The sequence below is a fragment of the Petaurus breviceps genome, unplaced genomic scaffold (genome assembly GCF_028583685.1).
Source record: "Petaurus breviceps papuanus isolate PSGF00001 unplaced genomic scaffold, PetGlider_PUasm1.0 174, whole genome shotgun sequence".
Taxonomy (NCBI): Eukaryota; Metazoa; Chordata; class Mammalia; order Diprotodontia; family Petauridae; genus Petaurus; species Petaurus breviceps.
In genome coordinates this window covers 36,529,439-36,543,708 of record NW_027185761.1, presented here as the reverse complement: position 1 = coordinate 36,543,708, position 14,270 = coordinate 36,529,439, and the positions used below count along the sequence as shown (strand labels likewise).

General features: G+C 34.5%; 1 pseudogene; it reads left to right on the top strand.

The window, feature by feature from the left end:
- The first annotated feature begins 12,728 nt into the window (after positions 1-12,728).
- On the top strand, positions 12,729-13,370 carry LOC138158356 (large ribosomal subunit protein eL15-like; annotated as a pseudogene).
- Positions 13,371-14,270: the final 900 nt, after the last annotated feature.

The following is a 14,270-nucleotide window of genomic DNA, read 5'->3' as shown; positions in this document are numbered from 1 at the left end:
TAAGATAGACATTCTCATCTAGGGAGGCAAAACTTCCCAGAAATGTGAAGGGGAATTGTACAAAGAGGGAACTCTTCTACCATGTATACATTTTGATAGAAAGTGAGGGACTTGCATTTCTAACAATATGGCCATATGATCATGTCTACACACTACTTCCTTGTGAAACAATAAAAAGCAAAGATTTTGAAAGAATAAGTATAAAGCAATGGAGGAAGAAGAAAAGTTCTCACAGTAAAACCACAAAGAAACACCAGCAAAGATAGAAAAATGGTTAAGCACAAATAAGTAAATATTAGAGGATAAAAGGAATCAGCAAGAAATCACTGAAAAAAGGAATAAAATAAATGGAGAAAATGCAATTTTTGAAAATTAGAATGCAAAAAGTCCTAGAGCTCCCAGAGGGGTTAAAAGGATTAATAAAGTATTTACTGTAAGAGATGAAGAAAGGAATTTAAGTTTTTGAAGATTTTTTAAAAGAGGGAAAAAACAGAAAGAGGGAAATACACAAGTGAGTATACAATAGGTAGAATAGAAAAAAGTTTTCCAAAAAATCCATAACTCAATGAGGATTTAAATTATTAAGGCTTAAAATCACACCAAGACTTTTGGGATGTATACAATGAATAAAGAATAAATATTTTGAAAAAGAATGGCAGAGACAGAATGCAAAAATGCTGAGATTGAAAATATTAGAGCAAAATCACAACAGCAGAATTAGAAGAAAAAAATGTTTGAGGTCTTGATAAACTAAAGCAATGACTTTGGACAAAGAGCTCCAGAAGGAAATCTGAGATTATAATTTTTCCAAGGGAAAAAAATTATGAATTTAATTTGCTGAATACAAAAATTCAAGAAAACTTAGAATCCAATTGCCTATCAGTATTTGGGGAGAAAAAAATGAAATTTTAATGAATAAGCATTATGCCAACAGAGGAACACTAATTTCAAAATACATTGAAATATAATTTCCAGAGATTCTATACCTTGGAAGCAGTCAAAAAGAAGAACACATGTTTAACAAAAAAATACTAGTTTCAAGATGCTCAGTTATTTATCAATAACAAAAAATGAAAAAAAAAATGGTTGTAATGTGTGTAATGGGAATGTAAATTTTTAAGATCTTCCCTTCCCCTAGGCTAAAGTGCACCTGGAGCCTGGGGTGGGAGGCTTGTTTTTCAGTAGATACTTCTTGATTGCCCAGTGAGTCAATAAGGTTGTTACATTCTTTGGGCCAGGAGAAGGCTATATAAGCCCTGATGTGTAGCTTTGTTTTGGGGCTCACTTTGAGAAGAAGTGCTCTGTGATTTGATCAGATGAAACTCTGGGAAGCCATTGTCCAGAGCCCCCCAGCTTTGAAACCCAGATGTTGTTTGGTATGGATGTAATGGTTGGACAGTTTGGAAATCTGTCTACTTGATCTGTTTTTGTCTTGATAATTCTGTCTGTATACTCTGAAGTTCGGGGTACTGACCTTTTTCCTCTGAACTAGGTAAACGATATATATTTGACTGATTAAAGTAAGCTGATTAACCCATTTTGAGTTGCTTTCCTTTAACAAAGCAGATCTAAGAACCTGTGTTGGCAGACACCCTGGGGATGCTGGGGTGCTTGCTGCTACAATGTGACACATCAAGCAGATAAAACTGGAAAAAAATTACATATATTATATACATATACACACATACATACATATACACACATGTGTTTTTGTGTGTGTGCATGTGTGTTAAGCCAAGCTCGAGCAGCTTTCCAGAGGATTCCTGCTGTGAACAGCTTCAAGGTTCTGATTACATAGTATAGTGATCTCTCTATTTATTCAGCAATAAATTAAAGCAATTTATGGCAAAACAAGTCACTGAGAGGTTTGTGAAAGTATGTAATTTTGATTATATTAATTTAAAAAGGTTTATCACAAAAATTAAATTAGAAAGAAGGAAAGTGGGGGACAATTACAGCAAGTTTCTCTGATAAAGGCCTTAAATAAATAGAGAACTGAGTCAAATTTATAAGAATACAAATCATCTACCAATTGATAAATGGTCTAGTGATATGAACAGGCAGTTTTCAGAAGAAATCAAAACTATCTATAATCATATGAAAACTGCTCTAAATACCCAATTATTAGAGAAATGCAAATAAAAATAACTCTAAAGTAGCACCTCACAACTATCAGAGTGTCTATCATGATAAAAAAAAGAAAATGACAAAAGTTGGAAGGTATATAGAAAAATTGGGACCCTCCTACCTTGTTGGCAGAGTTCTGAACTGATTCAAACATTCTGGAGAACAATTTGGAACTATTCTCAAAGGGCTATAAAACTCTGCATACCTTTTGAACCAACAATACCACTACTAGTTCTGTGATCCAAAGACACTAAATAAAAAAGGAAAAAGACTGATATGTACAAAAACATTTTTAGCAGCTTTTTTCTAGTGCCAAAGAACTTGAAATTGAAGGGAAACATATTTGGATAACAGTTGAACCAATTATGGTATATGATTGTGAAGGAATACTTTTGTGCTATCATTTGATGAGCAGGGTGGTTTCAGAAAAACTTGAGAAGACTTCTATGAACTGGTGCAAAATGAAATTAGTAGAACCAGGAAAACATTATATGCAGTAATAGGATTATTTTAATGATGGTCAACTATAAAAGAACTAGCTACTCTGATTAATGCCATGATCCAAGGCATTTTCTAATGATGAAAAATATGAATGAAAAATTGATTATCATGATGAAAAATGTTATCTACCTCCAAAGAAACAACTAATGGGGTCTGTGTGGACTGCAACAAAACTTTTCCCCCTTCTTTCTTTATTTTTCCTTGCCTTTTTTTTTTTAACATGGCTAATGTAAAAAATACTATTTTGCATGATTTTAGGTATATAATTGCTATCACCTTTCCTGCTTTCTCAATGGGCAGGGAAAGGAGGGCAGTGAGGAAAAGAATTTAGAGCTCAAAATTGTTTAAATTAATTGTTAAAATAAATGACTAATGAAAAAAGAAGAAAACCAGGGGTGAAGATGGCCTTTGAAATGAAAATTAAGTGGAGCAAAAGTAACCCACTAAAGGCAATAATGCATGTAAATTGATATTGATTAAATGTCAAGGAATATTGGAGTTGGGGAGAGGTATGTGTGTGTGCAATCACAGAGCTTAAGTGACTTTTCCAAGTTCATACTTTTTTTTTAATTCAGAGTAGGATTTGAACTCAGTCTCTCTGATACTTGGTATACTCATTTGTAAAATAAGAGAGTTGAATTAAATGCCCCTGTAAAGTCCTTTGTAGCTCAGGATCTGTATTCTATAATTCAACTAATGATAAAGCCATTTGCAGGTATATCTTCAGGTATATAGTGCTGACATAGAAAAAAGGAGAAGGGGAGGTTAATGTACTATTTGTTGAATTGAAAAAAAAGTAATTTAGCAAGCATAAATTTGAGTGGTGATAGATTGTATTTACTCATACAACATAATTTAGTTACAGTAATAAATGAGAAAACAGATGCCAATAATTTCCATTCAAGAAACTAACTTTAAAAGAATATATGCAGAGTTGAAATGAGGCACTATAATAAAGGTCAGTATGTTTCAACTGAATCTAAGAAATTAGATGCTACAAACATAATTTCATAAAGTCAACAATAAAATTAAGTATTGTCAAGAGAGAAAAGTAAGGAGACTGTATTATGCTTAATGGAACTGGATATAATAAATCAGTATCAATATTATGTGTGCCAAAATGGCATAGTTTTATGTACTTAAAAGCAAAAACCTAACATGCAAAAAGACCTAAATTTGAAGACAGTACTTGAAGGTTATTTTAATGTAACCCTTTTAAAACCTGGTAAATCCAAAAGAAAAATTAAAACAGCTAATTGTGTGTCAGGACACAATATTGAGGGAAATTTATTTATTGGAACTTTGATGACAATTCAATATTATTCTTGGGGTGGATATGCATTTTTCAGCAGCAAAAGGCAAATTAAAAAAATTACCCAATATTCAGTAAATTAATGAGTAAACACACCAAGCCAGGTTTATTAATGTTTTAAAAATCCTTTACGGACTATACCATGATGAAAAATACAATCAATAAAAGAAAATAACCAAAACTGAAAGGAAATAATGAAAATTATCAGAAATTTTTGAGCAACACATTATTTTGTAGCTAGCAAAATTAGAAGCAAATAAAATATATGTGTAATTAAAAATATGTAAATTTATCAAAGTGATAAAATAGTAAATAGAGGTCTCATTAATCTAATATCAGAAAGAGAAAGAAAGTGATCAAAGGACCCTGATTTTAATTTTGGTAAAATTATTTTTCCAGTTATATTTATAATGGAATCCTCAAAAAAAAGATTAAAAGAATGAGGACAAGTAAATCTCATTTAAAATAAGCTCTTCTCTAAATAAAATAAAGAAATTATCCTATTAGGGGTGTTTGAGATGTTCACATTATGGATGGATTAAGGCAAGAAAATTAACTAGAGACAAATACTACTAATAATGATTCTACATATATTAAAATGTTAACAGAGAGGATTCAGTGATATATTAAAAATTATTTTTGATAAACTTTGTAATTAAACAAGAAGAGCAAGGTTGTTTAAACATTTTGGCAATTATCAGCATAATTCGTTCAATGATGGTGCTGGTGATGATGATTATGATGATGATGGTAATTGTGATAGTAATATTTATGATGAAGAAGACCTGGGATATTATCAGGAAAGGGAAAATTATACATACATGTGCACACACATATATACACACATGTATGCATATATGTATGCACACACATGAACATTTGTGTGTGTTTATACAGATATACATGCAGTTATATGTAGGCATGTAAATATTCAGATGTATGTACATACACTTACATTGTGTGTACATATACACATATTATATATATACACATAAAAGTAAATCCATAATCAGAATTATATGTGTGTATATATGTACACATGTATGTGTGTGTGTATATAAAGAGAAAGAAAGACAGAGATACAGAGAGAGCTATATCTATCTCCACATCTCTTTTTTCTTTCCTTCCCTTATCCTCTTCCTCCCTTCTCCTATTTCCTTCCTTCCCTCTCTCCCTACCTTGTCCTCTCCCTCTCTCCTCTTCCTCTTTCCCTCTTCCTCTTAGTTATATGACTTTTTGTACCTAGAAGTTGATAGGGACCATGAGACTTTCAGTGACTAACCCAAAGTCATCCAGTATTCATCAGTCAGGACTTCACTCCATAGATTAATAACTTCAGATCTAGTTTTTCATGGTAGTCATACTGGCTTACCTATTAATGACTGAAATACAAAGATATGCTTATATGAATACATTTTGAAAGTATTATAAGTAAAATCAAGCAAGAAATCAGTTTAAAATAGTTAATGGATTAGGAATGAAGAATACTTCCTCAATATGAGCAAAATATATATTATCTAAAATCAATTAATAGTATTGTTTGTAAAAGAGAATCATATAATATTTCTTTTTTCTTCTTTTTTTAATTTTTTTTTTTAAAGCAATTGGGGTTAAGTAACTTGCTCAAGGTTACACGGCCAGTTATTTCTGGGTGTGGTGCTAAGTATCTGAGCCCTGATTTGATCCAGGTCATCCCGACACTGGAGCCGGTGCCCTTACTAGCTGAGCCACCTGGCCACCCCTAAGCAATTGGGGTTAAGTAACTTGCTCAAGGTTACACGGCCAGGTGTTTCTGGGTGGGTGCTAAGTGTCTGAGCCCGGGATTCGATCTCCAGGTCTTCTCAACACTGGAGTTGGTGCTCTTACTCGCTGTGCTACCTGGGCGCTCCTCATGTAATATTTCTTAATAAGATTGGGCTAAAGGAAGGATGCCTTCCATCTCCATTATAATTTGACAGATTACTAAAAATTCTCTCTATATCAAAATGTCATGAAAAATAAATAAATGGACTCATTTATAAAGAAGAGGCAAAATTATTTACATTTGAAGACTGCGTGATTATTTTTAACGGCAAAATCCTAGGGAATTGATAATAAAAATTAATCAAGACAATAACTTTTGCAAAGTAGCTCAGTGAAAGTCAATCCACAAGGGGCGGCCAGGTAGCACAGCGAGTAAGAGCACCGGCTCCAGTGTTGAGAACACCTGAAGATCGAATCCCGGGCTCAGACACTTAGCACCCACCCAGAAACACCTGGCCGTGTAACCTTGAGCAATTTACTTAACCCCAATTGCTTAGGGGTGGCCAGGTGGCTCAGCGAGTAAGAGCACGGGCTCCAGTGTCGGGATAACCTGGATCAAATCCGGGCTCAGATACTCAGCACCACACCCAGAAATAATAACTGGCCATGTAACTTTGAGCAAGTTACTTAACCCCAATTGCTTTAAAAAAAAAAAGTCAATCCACAAAATAATCAGTATTTCAGTATATTTCTGGGGGACAGGAGCAAGGAGAACAGGAAGAAGAGACATTTAATATAGAATAATAATAATAATAAATGCCTCAAGTATTTAGGAATTAAACTAAGACACAAACAAGATTTATATAAATACAATTCTAAAATCACATCATAAGAAGATATGTAGATAAACAATTAGATAACTATAATGATTCAGGGTGATCAGAAGCAATACAGTAAAAATTATAATATCTAAATTTATTTTAAAATTTATGGCTTTATGAATCAAGTGATGAAGGAGCCACTTACCTTTCTTAGACATTTACAAAACATGTTTTAAAATTTAAAAAAAGAGCAACAAAAATTTTAGATTATCAATGGAAACAACAAGGAATTAAGTAAGAATGAAGAGTAGTTTGCCATTATATGTACTAACTCATATGTAAAATCTACGGCTATTAAAGGTGTTTGGCAGTGGATTAAAAAAATGAAAAAGTAATTCAGTAGCACATATTGGATAAGCAAGACTGAGAAGCAAACTAATGAAACAGTGTTGGGTTTGGTAAACCCCAAAATACAAGCTAATTTTGAAGGGACTCTTTATAGTACAAAAATGCCTGGGTGATAATAGTAGGAAAAATATCAGTGAAAAATCAGTTTAGGTGATTTGAAAACGTATTACTATAGATTCCAAATTGAAAAGAAAGATAAAATATAAACAGTAATAGAAAGGAATTAAAGAACATACTTTTCATGACTATAGTTTAAGAAAGTAATTATAACCAGACAGAAGATGGGAGATGATCAAATTTGTGTTTGAAGAAAACATATGGATTACAGCAAATCTTTTTTATTGAGTATCTATAATAATGACCTAGCATCCCAAATATTTAAGCACAAATATATAAGATATGCCCATGGAAAAGTTTTCAAAGGATAAGGAAAAATAATTTTTAAAAGAAGAAATTCAACTTATGAACAGTCATCAGAAAATGGTTTGAATTAGAGCAGAAATAGAGAAATACAAATCAAAGTTAACTAATTGAGGGGAAAAGTGTGGAGGTAAGTACTATAACTATATGTGGGTAGAAGTTTGATTTTCTTCTAACCATTCTGGAAAATGACTGTAGAAGGTAACAAAAATATCCATTCACTATTCACATCAATAATGAATATACACTCCAAGGAATTTAAACACATCAACAAAAACACAATATGTACAAAAATATTCAAAATGGTAATATTTCTTAGAACAAAATGATAGAAACAAGCTATATATTCAATAATTAGGTAGTGGCTTAAAAAAGGTGACAATAGTATAATGAAACATCTTTTTGTTCCATGAGGAAAATAAATTCTACAAATTAAGTGAAAGAAGGGAAGAATAATTTTAAAAGATACGCAGTGAAGAAAATAAAAAGGAGACACACCAATGACAAAAATAGAAATACTTCTCATGACCAGATGCAACAAAACTTGGCTCCTATACAATGGACAAAGTTGATACCATATAATCAAAATTAGTAGAAACATCCCTATTTTCCATTTATTTTATTTTAAAAGGGTAAAGGTCTGACCAGTGATTTCAATAGTGGATGAAATTTTCAGGAAAAAACTCAGTCAACCAATGCTGACTGGCAACAGAACTGCAACTTTTTATTTTAGACCAGTGGTTCTCTGCCTTTTTGGATTGAGGACCCCTTTACACTCATAAACATTACTGAGAAGCACCTAAGAGTTTTGTTTGTGTGAGTTATACTTATTGGTGCTTATGTTAGAAATTAATCATATTATTTTGAAAATAGTTTTGTCCTTGTGGCTCCTGAAAGAGCCCGAGGGCCCCCTGGAATCCCCCCCCACACACACACACACTGAGAAGTGCTGGTTTTACAGTTACTTAAAACTTTGAGAGGCTACAAGACCCAACAATACCTAGCCAGTATTTGTCTGAGGCAGAATTTGTGCCAAATTTTCCTAATTACTAAATCAACTCTCTGCTGTGCCACATTTCCTTTTTATCTAAAGTCAGTTCACTAGAGTTGAGGAGAGTGACCTTTATCATATCTAAGTATGTTTTTAGGTGATACTATTTAACTGTTTTCAGAGAATGTACTTAGGTGGAGGAGGGTATTTGTTGGGTATTGTCTATTTTGTTTTTTAAAAAAGTAAATGGGGGGTGGTGGGAATAGATAATCACCAAAATTCTGCAAATTTTCAAATCCTAAAACCTTATGCTTTGTTTGTCTAGTGGGGGAGAATATGCTCCCCAACCTGTAAAAATGGAAAATCAGAGAAACCAAAGTTAAATTATTTGAGGCTTCTATGAAAGTAGAGTACTTCTATGCTGAAAGACGACAAGAAAACAAAGAAAGCACTTTATCAAATATATAACACATAAACATCTTATTTAGAAGGTGGTAGAGGGCAAAGAGATCTGAAGACAACTGCTATGAAGGTAGTTGGAATGGTATTTGGGTTGACTGACTGGCATATATTCAGAGAAAAGTGAAAAAAAAAGTTTTATCTAACCTTGATCCCTAGTAGGGGAGGCTATTCTTTGCCCTTGCAACAACCTATTACATTGATATTAGAGGTATTGTTATACCTCTTCTATGTAATTGGAAACTAATTTTCATATAGATTAAGTGACATACATAGTCACAAAGCTAGTAAACAATACCATTTTGTCTTACTTGATCTATATCTCTTCTTTATAAGTATAGAATTCTATGGAGACAGCCAGATGGATCATTGGATAGAGAGCTGCTTCGGGAATGAGGAACACCTTACTTTAAGTCCAGTTTCAGATACTCACTAGCTGTGTGACCCCTGGCAAGTCACTGAACCTCTGTTTGCCTTAATTCACTAGAGAAGGAAATGACAATTTCAATATCTTTGCCATGGAAATCCTGTTCAGCATGACAAAGTGTTGGACATGACTGAATGACTGAGCAACAATAGAAGTCAATCTCTTACACCATGTTATCGTAGGGGGCTTAACAAAACGAATATTCAGAACTTGCATTTGTTTTTTATCAATTCATAATCTTGCACACATGTGGGCTGGGGAAAGTCCTGGGAAGATCATGAGGTAACAGAGTGACTCAAGGTTTAACTTCTACTCTTATCATATCAAATAAAAAAATAAATTCACTAAATAGAATAATGGCAATAACCATAAAAGGAGAAAAATAATCCACAGAAAAGAGGAGGAACCAATATGGCATTGGTGGATTTGGGGTCAAAGTATGCAGATTTAAGACCTATTTTGTTTTAATAACTGTTACCTTGGGAAAGTCACTTCCCCACTCTCCATCTCATTCTTTTTCTTGTACAATGAAAGAATTGACTCCATGAGCTGTATGACCCCTTACAACTCTAAATTTATGAAACTATGATCTTATTATATGCTCAACCACTTATTAATTACTACTGAAAACACCAGCAAGAGGCCTTCTGAACTCATTGGCAGTTCCCAGTCCAACTCGTTACTCACTTCATTATATAAGAACTTCAATTCGTGGGGGCATGCTTTTGTACCTTCATTTTTCCAAAGGGAGGGAACTACCCTTCCCCTATTTGTTTGATATCTTGATTTCATAACTAAGCCAGCCCTGGCATTCTGGATAGTAGAAAACAGTCTGTTAGGAGTCAAGGATCACAGGACTTCAATGTAATCCAGAAGGAAAATGGGCTAGCAACTAGTTTCAGGAAAAGGAAAAGCAAAAACCCAGTCACAGCTAGGTATATCGTGAATATATTCTAAGGAAACTGATGAAAAAGGAAAACATTCCATCTCTACCAAAATATTGGTAGTATTTTATAATAGTAGTAATAAGTATTGATGATGGAGATTTTTAATTTCCATGTACATGTTTTAAAATTAGCTATGTGATATATGTGAAATATATGTATGTATATGTGTATGTGGATAATACACATAACATGTCTATGTACATGTATGTACGTGTATAAGATCTTCAGTGAGGTAGTTATTATTATCATCCTAATTTTACAGATGAAGAAACTGAATCTAAGAAAGCATAACTGACTTTCCTAAAGTTTCTGAGACAGGATTTGAACTTTGGTCTTATTGTCACTAATATGCTAACCAATTCCCTCAAACTATTTAAAAATAGCAACTGAAAACAAATTCAGTGACTACTGATTGGGTATATGACTAAAGAAACTATTCAAAATATGATGATGCCTTTAACAAACAAAAAATATGGTGAATTTCAGAAACTTGTAAAATCTGAATAAACTGACACAAAGTAATAGTGACAGTATGATAAAATGTATAGACTGACTCAAAGTAGATCTCTGATAGATTGCAATGTCCTGTCAAGTGATACAAATTAAAGTTCACCCATTTCTAAACATTCTATATCACTCTTGTTCTTTTGTCCTTGTCATCCCATAAATGTCAACAAAGCAAAATTTCAGAGACCTTCCACATTTTCCCTAGTTATTCTTTTCCCTTTTTTTTCGGTCTTTGCAATAATATTATTATCGTATAAACTTCCCAAATTTCTCTGAAGGCTTTCCTTGTTTCTTGTGGATAACTGTATTCTATCACATTCATATATCATAATTTTTGCACCCATTCCCAAATCATGGGCACTCTCTCCAGTTTTCAGTCTTTTCCTACCACAAAAAAAGAATTGCTATAAATTTATTTTTACATATATGCCTCCTTTTACCGCTTTCTTTGATACTAGAGATAAGATATAGTAATGGTGTCACTGGGTCAAAGGACACGCTCTTTTTGCTATACTGTGACTTGCTGAGAGTGACATAGCCCCGACTCCAGGTGGAATGCCCTATCTACTATACCACGCTGTTCTCATGCATGTAAAGTGCTTTGTAAACATACGATACTATATGTGTCATCAGGAGCATATATGCAGCATGATAAAAATGATGATGATAATAATAACAATAACAATTATAATCACAATAATAACTCAGTAAAGCTCTTGGAATTGAAATGCTAATGGTAAAGTAATTTTGATTACTAGTGCATACATATTCTATTTATAATCAAACATTTTTTCTTTTAGTAGAACTTTCTGCCACACGTGAAAACTATAACTGTAGGTTCTTATGTTAAAAAAAACACCTTCTGTTATAAAAATTGTCTTTTTTATAAAAATGTTATAAAACATTATAAAAACATTGTTATAAAAATGTTCCTTCCTTCCTTCCTTCCTTCCTTCCTTCCTTCCTTCCTTCCTTCCTTCCTTCCTTCCTTCCTTCCTTCCTTCCTTCCTCCCTTCCTCCCTTCCTCCCTTCCTCCCTTCCTCCCTTCCTCCCTTCCTTCCTTCCTTCCTTCCTGTATATTTTCTTGCTTTTACAAAGACTTTCTTTTCCTAAAGGGTCTGGCCCATACCTCCATGGTAACTGAGGTGGAAAATGAAGAATCTAGTAGACTGGAACAACGATAAGGTCTTGAGGGTGGTGACCTGGGGCCTGGTAATGGAGCACAGACATGCCTCATTGGGTAAGACCAATAGAAGATAACAAAGTATAAGGATTGTGGTCTCTATAATTAGTATTTTAACACAACCATTCCACTGCACCCCCAAAGTTCTGTAACATGACTCAACACCACAGTCAGAGCTAGTAATAATTGTTGATATGAGACAATATAATGTAATGGACAGTATGGTGGACCTTCAGTGAGGAAGACCTGGGATTGAATATTACCTTTGATGCTCCCAAAATTTAGGACCATTGGAAAAATGACTTAACTGCTCTGTTCCTCAGTTTCCACATCTGTAAAATAAGATTAATTACAGCACTTGTCCCTCAGACTGTTTTGATTATAAAATATTTACAGAGTACATAAAGCACATTATAAACTTTACAGATATTAATGTAAATGTGAATTATTATTTATATAGGAACAAATCAGGAAGCAGATTAATTGATATGAGAAATTTCATTTTGTGCCGTCTGCTTGCTGTCAGTGTCCTAAGTTTATAAGCTGCTTGTAATTATCTGAGTGTCATAAATGTGAATCATTGGAAGTCACATGCCATAAATCAGGAGCTACCTATATCAGAAAAGCCAATTAGTAAGGAGTGGAATGATTGCAATCCTTACTATATCTGCCATGATGAAGGTTGAAATTTTATAAAGAACCAGAAGCAATTCACAAATTCTATATTAAGCTGCTACCTTTAATGTTATTTTTTTTTTTATTAGCACTTCAAGCATGAGGATGATGCAAAGGTCACTAAATGAAAAAGGTCTATCCCTGTTGCGTGATAATCCCAGTTTTAGCACGAAGCTAACGCTATGCCATTAGGTTAAGCTTGCCACAATGTGTCTTACTTTCTGGCGGGTGGGCGACAGCTGTCAGACAGACGAGGCATTGCCAGGGTGGGGCTGCAAGTACAGCCAGGAGCTAGGGAGGAAAGAGGCCTCGGCGGCCAGGCTGTTCCTGCTGCGCATGCGCCGCTGGCAGTCCCACCAGCTGTCTGCCCTGACTCTCGTGCCCTGAAACCAGACCTGACAAAGCCCGCAAACTGGGCTATAAGTCCAAGCAAGGTTATGTCAGTTACCATATTCGTGTTCGCGTGGTGGGTGAAAGCGTCTGGTTCCCAAGGGTGCCGCCTATGGTAAATCTGGGCATCATGGGGTCAGTCAGCTGAAGTTTGTCAGGAACCTTCAGTCTGTAGCAGAAGAATGTGCTGGCTGCCACAGGGTCGCCCTAAGAGGCTTGGACTCCTCCGGGAGGGTGAAGATTCCGCCTACAAGTTCTCCGAGGTTCTTATTGATCTGTCCCATAAAGCCATCAGACGAAACCCCGACACCCAGTGGATCACCAAGTCGGCGCACAGGCACGGAGAGATGCGAAGGCTGGAAGGGCCGGGGTCTTGGAAAGGGTCACACATTCCGCCATACCAACTACATCGATACCGCTAATTGCTGCGCATCCGTTTGTAAGCTAAAAGATTTATAAACAACACTTATGATGAAAAACGAAAGAAAGAAAGCGTCACCATGGGGAGAGGCAAACCTCACTGAAGATTATTTCACCATGAATGGTACATTGGAAAGAATGCTGTTTGGAGTCAGAGAACCTGAGTTTAAATTCCATCTACCGCTTATTATTATAACCTTATGGTTTTAAACCAACCTTTTCGGGGGGAGGGAGGAGGATTGGACCATGTATCCCGTGAGGTCCTTTCTATCTCTACATCGAATAGCCTATGAAGCTCACACACGAGATGTATGTAAATGCTTTACCCTTCCCCCTCTCACTTCCACTCTAAGGTCATTCCATTTTGCCAAAGTGCTAAAATACTGCGGGGTGGGGGAGCAGAATGTTCTGTATACATATGATAACTATAATATACTCACATTTCTACTTTACAATCCTTTATTTAATACATTAAATAGATATTTCAGAAATGCAACTATCTTCTGAATCTTCAGAGGGAATATATGACTACAGAAAACTGACATTTTTTTAATAACACACCGTATACAACTTCAGAGCAATCTTTTTTCCCCATTAGAACAATACTATTACAAACACTATCAGCCAGTGTTTCAACAGATGTCACCAGAAAGAATTTTAACCTGATACAGGTAGCCCCACAGAACACTTGAGTGGAACTTATAAGCTATAACTAAGATTTATTTCCTAAATGTCTTGATGCCCCGTGCAATTTTATTTAAAAAAATCATTTGTGTAAGATACATGCAAAGAAACCGATATATTTTCAAGATAGTTTGTATGCTCTTTCCCAGCAGTTACTTGAACAAACAAGTGAAAACATAGAATTTGGAACAATAGAGTGTATTTATAATATGGCTGATACAATAAGATCTTTCTCATTCATTGTTAAGAAAAAGA